The sequence below is a fragment of the Arachis hypogaea genome, chromosome 2 (genome assembly GCF_003086295.3).
Source record: "Arachis hypogaea cultivar Tifrunner chromosome 2, arahy.Tifrunner.gnm2.J5K5, whole genome shotgun sequence".
In the NCBI taxonomy this organism is placed as follows: domain Eukaryota; kingdom Viridiplantae; phylum Streptophyta; class Magnoliopsida; order Fabales; family Fabaceae; genus Arachis; species Arachis hypogaea.
In genome coordinates, this window is record NC_092037.1 from 44,784,401 (window position 1) to 44,798,009 (window position 13,609).

Sequence of the window (13,609 nt, forward strand, 5' to 3'; positions counted from 1 at the left end):
TGTCACAACTCCGCACAACTAACCAGCAAGTGTACTGGGTCGTCCAAGTAATACCTTACGTGAGTAAGGATCGATCCCACAGAGATTGTTGGCATGAAGCAAGCTATGGTCTTCTTGTATATCCCAGTCAGGAGGATTTAACTAATTTAAGAGATTATTGGTTTTTCGAATAATAATAATAAATTAAATATAAAATAAAGATAAAGTTACTCATGTAATCTAATGGTGGGAATTTCAGATAGGTGTATGGAGATGCTGTGCTCCTTCTGAATCTCTGCTTTTCTACTGTCTTTATCCAATCTTTGTCACTCCTTTCTATGGCAAGCTGTATGTAGGGCATCACCGTTGTCAATGGCTACATCCCATCCTCTCAGTGAAAATGGTCCAAATGCTCTGTCACAGCGCGGCTAATCATCTGTCGGTTCTCGATCATGTTGGAATAGAATCCCTTGATTCTTTTGTGTTTGTCATCACGCCCAGCAATGACGAGTTTGAAGCTCGTCACAGTCATTCAATTCCGGAATACTACTCAGAATACCACAGACAAGGTTAGACTTTCCGGATTCCCATGAATGCCGCCATCAATTCTAGCTTATACCACGAGGATTCTGATTAAGGAATCCAAGAGATATGTGCCCGGTCTAAGGTAGAACGGAAGTGGTTGTCAGTCACACGTTCATAGGTGAGAATGATGATGAGTGTCACGAATCATCACATTCATGATGTTGAAGTGCAACGAATATCTTAGAATAAGAATAAGTTGAATTGAATAGAAAATAGTAGTACTTGCATTGAAACTTGAGGTACAGCAGAGCTCTACACCCTTAATCTATGGTGTGTAGAAACTCCACCGTTGAAAATACATAAGTGATGAAGATTCAGGCATGGCCGAATGGCCAGCCCCCATGGAAGACCGAATGGTCAAAAGAACTAGATAGTCCAAGACTTTACAATCCAAGATATCTAATAAACTAGTAAAAAGTTCTATTTATACTAAACTAGCTACTAGGGTTTACAGAAGTAAGTAATTGATGCATAAATTCACTTCCGGGGCCCACTTGGTGTGTGCTTGGGCTGAGCTTGATCTATCCATGAGCTGAGGCTTCTCTTGGAGTTGAACGCCAAGTTGTAACGTGTATTGGGCGTTCAACTCTCGTTCGTGACGTGTTTCTGGCGTTTGACTCCAGAATGCAGCATGGAACTAGCGTTGAGCGCCAGTTTACGTCATCAAATTATGAATAAAGTATGGGCTATTATATATTGTTGGAAAGCTCTGGGTGTCTACTTTCCAACTCTGTTAAAAGCACACCATTTGGAGTTTTGTAGCTCCAGAAAATTTATTTCGAGTGCAGGGAGGTCAGATTCCAATAGCATCAGCAGTCTTTTGTCAGCCTCCTATCAGAGTTTTGCTCTGGTCCCTCAATTTCAGCCAGAAAATACCTAAAATCACAGAAAAACACACAAACTCATAGTAAAGTCCAGAATTGTGAATTTAGCATAAAAACTAATGAAAACATCCCTAAAAGTAACTAGATTATACTAAAAACTACCTAAAAACAATGCCAAAAAGCGTATAAATTATCCGCTCATAGTAAAGTCCAGAAATATGATTTTTGCCTAAAAACTAATAAAAATCTACTAAAAACTAACTAAAACATACTAAAATCTACATGAAATTACCCCCAAAAAGCGTATAAAATATCTGCTCATCACAACACCAAACTTAAACTGTTCCTTGTCCTCAAGCAACTAAATAAATAAAATAGGATAAAAAGAAATTAAGAAACAATAGTATCTCAGAGTTTCAAGTGAAGCTCAGATTCTAATTAGATGAGCAGGGCTAGTAGCTTTTTGCTTTAGAACAGTTTTGGCATCTCACTTTATCCTTTGAATTTTAGAATGATTGGCATCCATAGGAACTCAGAATTCAGATAGTATTATTGATTCTCCTAGTTTAGTATGTTGATTCTTGAACACAACTACTTTATTAGTCTTGGCCATGGTCCTAAGCACTTTGTTTTCCAGTATTACCACCGGATACATAAATGCCACAGACACATAATTATTGTGACTTAACTTTGCTAAAGTCCCCAATTAGAGGTATCTAGAGTTCTTAAGCACACTCTTTCTGCTTTGGATCATGACTTTAACCACTCGGTCTCAAGCTTTTCACTTGGACCTGCATGCCACAAGCACATGGTTAGGGACAGCTTGATTTAGCCGCTTAGGCCTGGATTCATTTCCTTAGGCCCTCCTATCCATTGATGCTCAAAGCCTTGGATCCTTTTTACCCTTGCCTTTTGGTTTTAAGGGCTATTGGCTTTCTCTTTTTCTTTTTCCAATGGTTCCTTGTAAATTTTTTTTTTGTTTTTTTTCACTGCTTTTTCTTGCTTCAAGAATCAATTTCATGATTTTTCAGATCAGCAATAATATTTCTCTTGTTCATCATTCTTTCAGGAGCCAACAATTTTAACATTCATAAAATTCAAGATAAAAAATATGCACTTTTCAAGAATTCATTCAGAACACAGAAAGTATTGCCACCACATATAATTAATTAGAATTTTCCTTATTAAATACTCGAAAAATATAAATTGCCTCTTTATTCTAAAAATCTACTATTTTATTCATGTTTGATGATGATGAGAAAAATAAATTATAACTTAATTGAAAATAAAATCAAAATAGATATACTAATTACTACTACTTATATATAACTTCTAAGGTAAATTCATATAATAACAACTATCACAGAGTTAAAGCTAAAATTAGAACTCAACAACCTTTATTTTGGGAAGTGGATGTTCCTCTAGTCTGTGGGGTGCTTGGTCCTTCAAGAGATAATTTTTGACGCTTCAGTTCCTTTAAGTCACGCCCTTGCTCTTCTTATTCCCTAAGTAATTTGCAAAGCATGCTATTTTGATTATTTTGTTCTTCTTTATTTGGTCCATAGCTTCTTGCAACTTGGTAACAGATTCTTCAAGATGCTCCCAGTATTCAAATTGAGGGATTTCTGGGAGGAATTCCTGTGCTCTCCTTTTGTTGGGGTCATCCTGCACTTGTTGTTTTTCCATTGATATTTTGGTGATTTGGCCGCTCAACTGAGATATATTCAATTATTCCCATCTTTACTCCAGCATCTTTACAGAGCATAGAGATTAGGCTTGGATAAGCCAAATTGGCATCTTTGGATTTCTTGTTTGCTATTATATAAAGTTCACACGAAATTAACTGATGAACTTCTACTTCTTTTCCCAACATAATGCAGTGAATCATCACTGCTCTTTTAACCGTGACTTCAGAACGGTTGCTAGTGGGCAATATAGAACACCCAATGAAGTCCAGCCAGCCTCTGACTACTGGTTTGAGATCTTCTCTCTTGAGTTGATTTGGGACACCCATGGTGCTGGTGGTCCACCTGGCTCCAGGGATGCATATATCCTCTAGAATCTTGTCCAGGCCCTTGGTTGTTCTCATCATTCTCCTATTAAAGGAGTCTGGGTCATCTTTCAGCTGAGGCAGCTTAAAGATCTCCCTGATTTTGTCAGGGTGGATGTGAATAATCTTTCCTCTGACCAAGGTCCGATAGTCATAGAGGGCAGTTCCAGATATTCTCTGCCTGTCTGTTTGCCACAGATTAGCGTAGAACTCCTGAACCATATTCCTTCCCACTTTTGTTTCAGGATTAGCTAGGATTTTCCAGTTCCTGTTTCGAATTTGCTCTTGGATCTCCGGATATTCATCTTCTTTCAGATCGAATTTGACTTTCGGGATCACTGATCTTAGACCCATTATTTTGTAGTAATGGTCTGAATGTTCTTTGGTTAAGAACTTCCCTTGATTCCAAAGTGGTTTTGGAATACTCTCTTTCTTGCCTCTTGGAGTGGGTTGTTTTCCCTTAGGAGCCATGATCTTAGTGGGTATGGTTTAGTGATCACGGATAAACACACCAACCTTAGAGGTTTGCTTGTCCTCAAGCAAAAGAAAAGAAAGGAGAGGGATAGAAGGAGAGCTAGTGTCGAATGGTGGATGAGAGGAGGGAGGCCGAATGTGGATTTAAAGGGAGGGGGTGGGTTTTCAAAAATATTGAAGAAAGATAAGATAGAAGACATGATTTATAAAAGATAAATATGATAAGAAAAAGATATAATTTAAAATTAAAAAATTGTGAATGATATTTGAAAAAGATAAATCTGAATTTTTATTTTGAAAAAGATTTTAAAAGATAATTGAGTTTTGAAAAATTTGAAAAAAAAGTTGGATTGGATTGGAAAAAGATTTGTGTTTATGGATTAAGATACATTTGATATTTTTGAAAAAGGATTTTTAGAAATTAGGATTAAAATTTTTGGAATGAAAGGATGAGAATTTGTAACATGTTTATGCAAGAAATCATGAATTGGAACAAAAAAATTAAAAAAAATTGAAGTAAAAACGAATTTACCTCCTCCCCACCATCCTGGCATTAAATGCCCAAACGCTGCATGTTTTGGGCGTTTAACACCCATGTGCAGCTTCTCCTGGGCGTTCAACGCCTAGCTGTTGCTTCTTTCTGGCGTTGAACGCCAGGAACTCCTTTGTCACTGGGCATTTTTCTGAACGCCCAGGACGCTGTAAATCTGGCGTTGAACGCCCAGATGGCTATCCTTACTGGCATTGAACGCCCAGTAGGTGCTTCTTTTGGGCGTTCAACGCCCAAAACAGCTTTTACTGGCTTTTTCGCACCAGTGAGCTTCCTTTTTGCTGTTTTATCCTCTGGATCCTTCTGTAACTTTGTGAACTTAAGCAATTGCTATTTTACCTCGAAGACAATTGACATATACCTGTAAAAATCAATTAATTAACAAATAAGCTTTGTAAATGGCTGGGTTGCCTCCCAGCAAGTGCTTCTTTATTGTCTTTAGCTGGACTATTACTGAGCTCTAATTAAGTCTCAGTTTTGAGCATTCTTGCTCAAAATTGCTTTCAAGATAATATTTGACTCTCTGTCCATTAACAATGAACTTTTTGTTAGAATCATTATCCTGAAGCTCTACGTATCCATATGGTGACTGATAAACTACTATTTTATGGTTTATAATGTGCTTAATTGTGTGGTTTTATCATGGTCTTTACCCACTTATTCATATAATTAGCATGCATTTATATTTCCTTCCTAAAATTATTACATGATTGAAAACATGCTTCTTTAGTCTTAATTTAGCTAATCTTAATCATCTCTTATTACCATTCGATGCCTTGATCTGTGTGTTAAGTGTTTCAGGCTTTATAGGGCAGGAATGAGTGAGAGATTGGGAAGGAAGCTTGCAAAAATGGAAGGAACACAAGAAATTGAGGAGATGACCAGCGAGAAGTGACGCGTACGCGTCAGCGATGCGACCGTGCGGAAGAAAGGAATTCGCAGTGACGCGGCCGCATGGCTCACGTGACCGCGCGGATTCGAAAAGCACAAGTGACGCGGAAGCGTGGACGACGCGAACGCGTGGCAGAAAAAACGCGAATGACGCATCCGCATGGATGACGCGATCGCGTGATGTGCGCGATCTGCAGAATTACAAAAGTCGCTGGCAGAGATTCTGGGCCGCATTTCAATGCAGTTTTCGGCCCAGAAACACAGATTAAAGTCAGGGAACTTGCAGAGGCTCATTATGCTCTCATAATTCATAATTTTAGTTTTATATGTAGTTTTTAGAGAGAGAGGTTCTCTCTTCTCTCTTAGGATTTAGGTAGGATTTTTAGAAATTAGGGATTTCATCTTCTTCATCACAGGTTCAATTTTCTTATTTATTTATTTTCTCTTTTATTTGTCTATGAACTTTTCCATGTTACATTTGATATTTCTATTTAATAGAATTTGAGGTATTTTTCAGATTTATGATTGCTTTATTCTATTTATGATGTCTTCAATTTAATTTAGAATTTTTCCTTTTGGCTTTGGTTGATTAATTGGTGACTCTTGAGTTGTCAAACTCATTGTTGACTGAAAATTAGAATTCTTCAAGAATTAATTTGAGATCCAATAACTCTAACTTTTCCCATGGAAATACTGGGACTTGAGGATTAGAATTAATTCATTCACTTAACTTACCTTCATAGTTAGAGGTTAACAAAGTGGGAGAAAAATTTAATTCTCATCACAATTGATAAGGATAACTAGGATAGGACTTCCAGTTCTCATACCTTACCAAGAGTTTATTTTTTTACAGTTGTTATTATTTTATTTTAAGTGTCATTCAACATACCTTTTACCTTAATCCAAAACCCCAAACATACTTTTGCATAACCAATAATAAGAACATACCTCCCTGCAATTCCTTGAGAAGACGGCCCGAGGTTTAAATACTCGGTTATCAATTTTAAAAGGGGTTTGTTACTTGTGACAACCAAAACGTTTGCACGAAGGGATTTCTGTTGGTTTAGAATCTATATCTACAACGCGAATATTTTTATAAAATTATTTACTGGCAAAAATCCTAACGTCAAAATGGCACCGTTACCGGGAAATTGCAAACGTGTGACTTATTATTGGTTATTGTAAATATTTTTCTAAAAAAAATATATATTTTTCTTTTACTTGTTTATTTGTTTCTCCTTTTTCACCCTTATTTTTGATAACTACTATGAATTCTCACCTCTCTCGCTTTGAGTTTGGTTCTAACTTTGTTGAAGGAAATAGAAACCACAGCAGGAATATGCATCAAGGTCAGACCAATCAAGGATGGATGGAGCCAAGAGGATCTAATCAACCCTTTAGGCAACAACACCCTCCAAGATATCATGGACAACGACCATTCTACAATGCATACCTAGCTGAAAGATATGGTGGACAACCTTGTAACTACCAACAAGCCCCACCCCGTGCCTATAGACAATCCTCACAACATAACTTTGAACCACCACATTCACAAGCCCCTTTCCATCATTCACCTCCATATGACCCCAATCCTTATTTACCACACCAACCACCATATGAACCATACCCAGAACCACCACCTCAATATTCACCATCTCCATATCCTTATCAAAACGAACCACCTTCCTACCATGAACCCTTTCTCCCAACAAATGAACCCTCCTATCCACCCCAAACCTCCATGGAAAAAGCATTTACCGATCTAAACTCTACTATACAAGCTCTCGCCGCCCGAATTGGACCATTAAATACCTTCAACAATCAACCTTCAAGCTCTAGTGCATTTCCTTTTCAACCACATAATGATCCACCCATCCCATCACCACAATCCATGGAAGAGCACCCACATCCATCAATCCAAGAGCAAGATGATCCCAATTATGCTATTGATATGGAACAAGAGAGAGAGGATCGTCTTCGCGAATCCATACATCATAAGGAGCTAGAGGAGGCACTAAAGGTGAAAGTAGAAGAGACCCTTGAAGGTGAAGGAGTAATTGAAGGGAGTTGTCATGGAAAGGTATTCATTAAGGAGGAGCAGGAGTCAAGGGATCATTTCAAGGAAACAGTGGATCGATTTCAGGCAACCCTTCATCAATTGAATCAAGCAATAAATCAATTAGCTTCCCGACGTTCGGACACTCAACGAACCCCCATGGCTTCATGTGGGCAATCTAACGAAGAATGTAACATGAATGAGATACTAGAAACTCCAGTGAACAGTACAGAGCATGACTTTGTACTAGAACAAGTGGAGGAAGCCGGAATTATTAAAGAAGAAGAAGTGGTTGAAGACTTAGGAGATGCTAAATCTCCATGGGAAGGTCAAGACATAAAGCCTCCTTCCAAGACGGTTGCATTTGATGTTGAGGAGGGTGTACAACCTCCAAAGCATATCATATTTGAAGGCTTGGAAGAGGTTGATCAAGAGATGGAGATTAAAGAAGAAGAAGCACAACCTCCCATGCCCTTGGTGAGCAATGAAGAAAAGATTGAATCGGAAGAAAGCTACCAAGAGGAAGAGGTTGGTATTAAAGAAGTTTGCAAAGAGGTGGACATTGTCAAAGAGCACAAGGGAGTGGAGCTTGGAATCACCTTGCCAAAGTTGTTGGAGACCCCTCCCCTTAAGTTGCCATCATCCTTCACAACATTCAAGTGGGTAAAATTCATATCCCTTAGCTTTCTAACCCCACTTGAATATGGGCTACTGGAGACAGATGGTCAACTTAGAGCTCTCTGTGGCATTAAGAGTAAGAAGAATATGGTTAGTGATAAGATTTATCCTGCAAGGTTCAACATGGTTGTGTGCTCAACATTTAAACGCAAAGGTTGGTGTAGAGCTCAACTGAATGGGTCTAGGAAGTTGTCTGGCTGCTTTAGTGAGAATTCAGACTGTTTGCCACCCGAATGGAACAAAATTGCTCAATAAGAAGACGGGTGCAAAAGCAAGATTTGGGACCCCGGAATTCAATCTAAAAATCTAAAAAAAAGCACGCACGCGACGCAGCAGCGTCGCTGACGCGTCCACGTCACATGTGTGTTGTGAAGAAGAGAAATCGAACAGAGAGTCACGCGAGAGCGTGGCTGGAGGCGTGCCAATGGCACAAATCGTCCCACGCGACCGCGTCGCTGATGCGTCCACGTCACATGGGCATAATGGCCTTCTATGTGACCGCGTGCCCCACGCGGCCGCGTGCCCTGATTTTCGAAGTAAAAAGGGTGCACAACAAATTTTTGTGCGAGAGTGGTGCTGGATTGATGCTGGACCAACAATCCCTATCACGCGACCGCGTCACCGATGCGTCCCCATCATTCCTTTCTGAAGCCCACTCATGTGATCGCATGCCCCACGCGATCGCGTCACCCCAAATTTGGCACAAATAAAAATTCAAACAGAGAGTTGTGCGAGTGCGAGGCTGCCCTCGCGCCAGTAGCATAACCTGAGTCACGCGTCCGCGTGACCGACGCAATCGCGTCGACTGAATTAAAGCGCAATCACGCAAACGTGTGCTCCACACAACCGAGTCGCTTGCGCCGCACAGCTCAATCCTAATTTGCCAAATATCTTATCTTTTCTTCCCCCTATCCTAATTTTTCCCTCCCTCCTCTCTTACTCACTTTTTTCCCTTCTCATTCTTCTTATCTTTCATTTTATTTATTTGCATATTCCATTCATTGTATTTTAATTTAGTGTATATTCTTGCTTCTTTTCTAAATTCCTTATTTTTCCTTTGGTGTTGATTTTCTTATTTAACTGTTGCATCTTTTCTGGTGTCATTTTGATGCTTAGTCACTTGTTTTACAATGTTGGGTAATGTTAATTTTCTGTCAATGTCAATCTTTTATACCTGTATTCCTTTTGCATTGGCATGAACTTCCATTGTCTTTCATTACCCACTCTCTTCCCCATTGTTGTACATTTTGTCCCACTGGCATGCCATGGCTTCTATTGTTTTCTCCCGTACATGTTGAAGCTTCCATGTAAATGAGACCCTTATCATTTGGCATTAACCCAACCATACTTCATTTATTTTCTTATATTTATTCTTGGGTTACTTTTCTTCCCTATTTTCTTTCAGGATGGCCACTCGGAAGGGAAGCGGAAGAAGTTTACATACGGAGAGAAGACAAGTCCATCTGCACAATCTTTGGAGAAAAGCATTAGTTGGAACAACCCGTCCACCTGCACATCTTAGCATTCACCGAGGACGGTGCAATCTTTAAGTGTGGGGAGGTCGATACCGATCTCCATGGGTTAGTTATTTCCTATTTCAACACCAATGTTTTATTTTATTTGATAGTTCATTGTTGCATTTGCATATTTGTTTGATTTTTGCATATTTTACCACTTGGTTAAAGTAATAATTTCTTTTGCAAGAAACTTTTTATAGCATTTCACTAATTTGAATAAATTTTTTTACACTTGTTTGAAGTTGTATTTGGAACATGGTTTTTGAGCCAAAGAACACACAACCTGTGAGATTTTGAGCTTATATATATGTTTACATTATTTAACCATAAATTTTTATTCTTGTGTGTTTCCTTCTCTATAATTGCAATCTCTGCTTTGTTCCATTCTATATGTCCATCATTTAGTGTATTTACATGCTTGCATATGATTGAGGCCATTATTTGTTATTAGCTCACTTATCCCAAATAATCCTACTTTTTACATCACCCTTGTTAGCCCCCTTTGAGCTTTTAATCCCCTCTTATTTTATAACCACATTACTAGCCTTAAGCAGAAAAACAAAATAAAAATCCCAAGTTGAATCCTTGGTTAGCTTAAGATAGAAATTATGTATTGTTTAAGTGTGGGGAACCTTATGGGAACATGGATGATAAAAACAAAGGTAGAAAGTTAAAAAGAATAAAGACATTTCAAAATAAAAGTTTTGGGAAGCATGCTCATGTGAAATCAAAATAATTAAATTACCATGTGCATTGAAAAAAAATATTAAGTAATTAAATAAGGGGATACAAAAAAAAGAGAGAGAGAAAAGAAAAGAGAAGAAAAATAATATTACCCCAAATGCAAAATAAAAAGGATCAATGCACATATGACAAAATTCAAAAATAAGTTTGATACATGAGCTTGTAATACAAAAGTGGGAAAAATTTGGGTAGTTAGGTAAAGTATTCTAAAATTGGGTAAAGTATGTGATGCAGGTGGAAACTGTCACTCAACAAATTTCCTTCGGCAAGTGTACCAAATTTGTCGTCAAGTAAAAACTCACAATAGAGTGAGGTTGAATCCCACAGGGATTGATTGATCAAGCAACTTTAATTAGAAGAATGTTCTAGTTGAGCGAATTCAGAATTTGGGTTGAGATTTGCAGAAAATAAAATGGCTGGAATGTAAATAACAGAAAAAGTAAATGCAAGAATTAAAGGGCTAAAAGTAAATGACTGAAAGTAAATTGCAGAATTGTAAATGGGAATGGGGTGTTTGTTCATGAAAGTAAATGCAGAAATTAAAGAGAATAGGTGAGATCAGAATTGGGGAGTTCATTGGGCACAAAAGATGTTTCAATTCTTTGGATCAAGTTCATTTTCATCTCTTCCTCAATCAATGCACTCATTGATCTCCTTGGCAATCTTAATTGATTGAATTACAATTTCTTGCAATTCAATCTCTCAAATCTTGATCAATAGCCAATTCCTTGGTCAATTGCTCATGAGAAGAGATGAAGTGTGGTCACTGATTATACCACATGCATTTCCCAAATCAAGTATTGAGAGGATTATAGTCACATATCCATCCAAACCCAATTTGGTCCAGCATGAGAAAGCATTTCTAGCTTGATCTCTTCATTCCTCTTTCAAGGCTCAGAAGAGATCCAAGTTTGAATAGCTTCTTTTCCAAGATAACTACCCAATGGGATGAAGATTGAAAGCTTTCAAGTAAAATCAAGAGAAAAGATAGAAGAAGAATAATGAAAACTAGTATTGATCCATCAACTTACAACAGAGCTCCCTAACCCAATGAAAGGGGTTTAGTTGTTCATAGCTCTAGAAAATGAAAACAAAGATGGAGAATATATCATGGAACTAGAAGAGCAGAGTAAAATACAGAGAGTAGTGTTCTTTTCCAACTTCCAGAACTCCCTAAATAATTCAAAGCTACTCCTATATATACTACTTTTCTCAGCTTCTAGTTGGCTCTTCAAGTCTTGGGCCTTTGGATCTTGAGTTTGAAGCAGTTCTCTTCTTCATTTGGGCTTGGTTTTATTTGCAGAGAGAAAGTGTGAAGTGGGCAAAGACTTTCGCTCAGGACGTTAGGGGTGTTAACGTTTTAGTGAAAGTATGAGTTCGAGAACGTTAGTGACACTCAACATTGTCACTAACGTTCCATTGTACCCCTTTGCCTCACATTAGAGCCCACGTTAACTAGGTTAACGTGGCTTCTAACGTGGCCTTGCCAACCTTCGAGAACCTTAGTGACATTCAACCTTGTCATTAACGTTCCAATGTGCTCCAATGTCTCACGTTAGAGTCCACGTTAACTAGGTTAACGTGGCTTCTAACGTGGCCTTGCCATCCTTCAAGAACGTTAGTGACACTTAACATTATCACTAACGTTCTAATGTGCCCCTATGTCTCACATTAGAGTCCACGTTAACTAGGTTAACGTGGCTTCTAACGTGGCCATTCTTAGCCATCCTTCGAGAACGTTAGTGACACTTAACATTGTCACTAACGTTCCAATGTGCCCCTATGTCTCACGTTAGAGTCCACGTTAACTAGGTTAACGTGGCTTCTAACGTGGCCATTCTTAGCCATTCCCAACGTTAGTGACAATGTTGAGTGTCACTAACGTTGGCTCATCTTTCACTCATCAACGTTAGCTTTCCACGTTAACTAAGTTAACGTGGTACATTGCACCTTAGGCCAACGTTAGTGAGAATGTTGAGTGTCACTAACGTTGGCTTCCTTCCCCCTTTTAACGTTAGAGGCCACGTTAACTAAGTTAACGTGGACTCTATGAGGGGAAGCAGAAGCTGGTGAATTAAAAATTATTAAAATGATTATGTTGCAAGTATAGTTCTTAATTCACCAAAAATCTGCCTATCAATTTAGAAATATGTCACAGAGAGTTTAAATTAAAATTAATGGGAGTTTTAAGTCCCAGGTCGTCTCCCAACGAGTTGCAGAGAAGTGTGCTATCTTATTAATCAGATGTTCAAGAAGTTGAGTTGAGTAAATTGGGATTTAAATTGAGGGAAATTAAATAATATGAATAAAAGCCTTGACTGGGAATTGATTGGTTGGGATCTCTATCATTGATGGAGTGATTTTTAAGATTAATTTATAATTAATGGTTGCTCTGTTTGGTTATCCTTTACTAGGTAAGGGAAAGTCAAACAAGTTGAATTACTGGATCTGTTCACAAGTTACAACCCACTTAGTTCAAAGGGATTGGCATTGGTGACAGGATGGTAATTCAACAGTTAACCCAATTACAAATTTTCTTTCAATCCTTCCAACTCAAGAGTTCCTTTTTAATCAATTCCCCATCAAGTAATGAAACTACTCACGCATTGTAAATAATAAATCCATAAAACATGGATGGGAATAAAAAAAAGACATAGTTATTGAAATTGAAATTGAATGAAAAAGAAATAATCCTTGCATTAAATAATCATAAGAGTATCTGAATGGCAAAATTGAACAAAAACAAGGAACATGGAAGAATAGAACCAAGTTAAGAAGACAAACTATAGTGATGAAGTCTTGATGAGGAAATAACTCTTCTCAATGTTCCAATGCTAAGATCAATTAAAGATTAAAATTAAAACTAGAGAGAAAAACCTAAGAGAGAAAACTAGATCTCCAAACTACTGAATGAATGTATGTTGTTTCTGCATATTCTCTGACTCTAGTCTGCTGTTCCGGGCCGAAAACTGGGCCAAAATAAGGCCCAAAATCGCCCCCCAGCGAATTCTGCAGATTATGCAGATCGCACATGTCACGCGATCGCGTCATCCATGCGGACGCGTCGCTTGCGCTTTTTCCTCGCCACGCGTTCGCGTCGTCCACGCTACCGCGTCGCTTGCGCTTTCCAATCCGCGCGGCCGCGTAAGCCATGCTGCCGCGTCACTGCGATTTGCGCTCCTTCGCGCGGTCGCGTGAGCCATGCGACCGCGTCACTTCTCGCTGGTTATCTCCTCAAACTCTTGTGTTCCTTCCATTTTT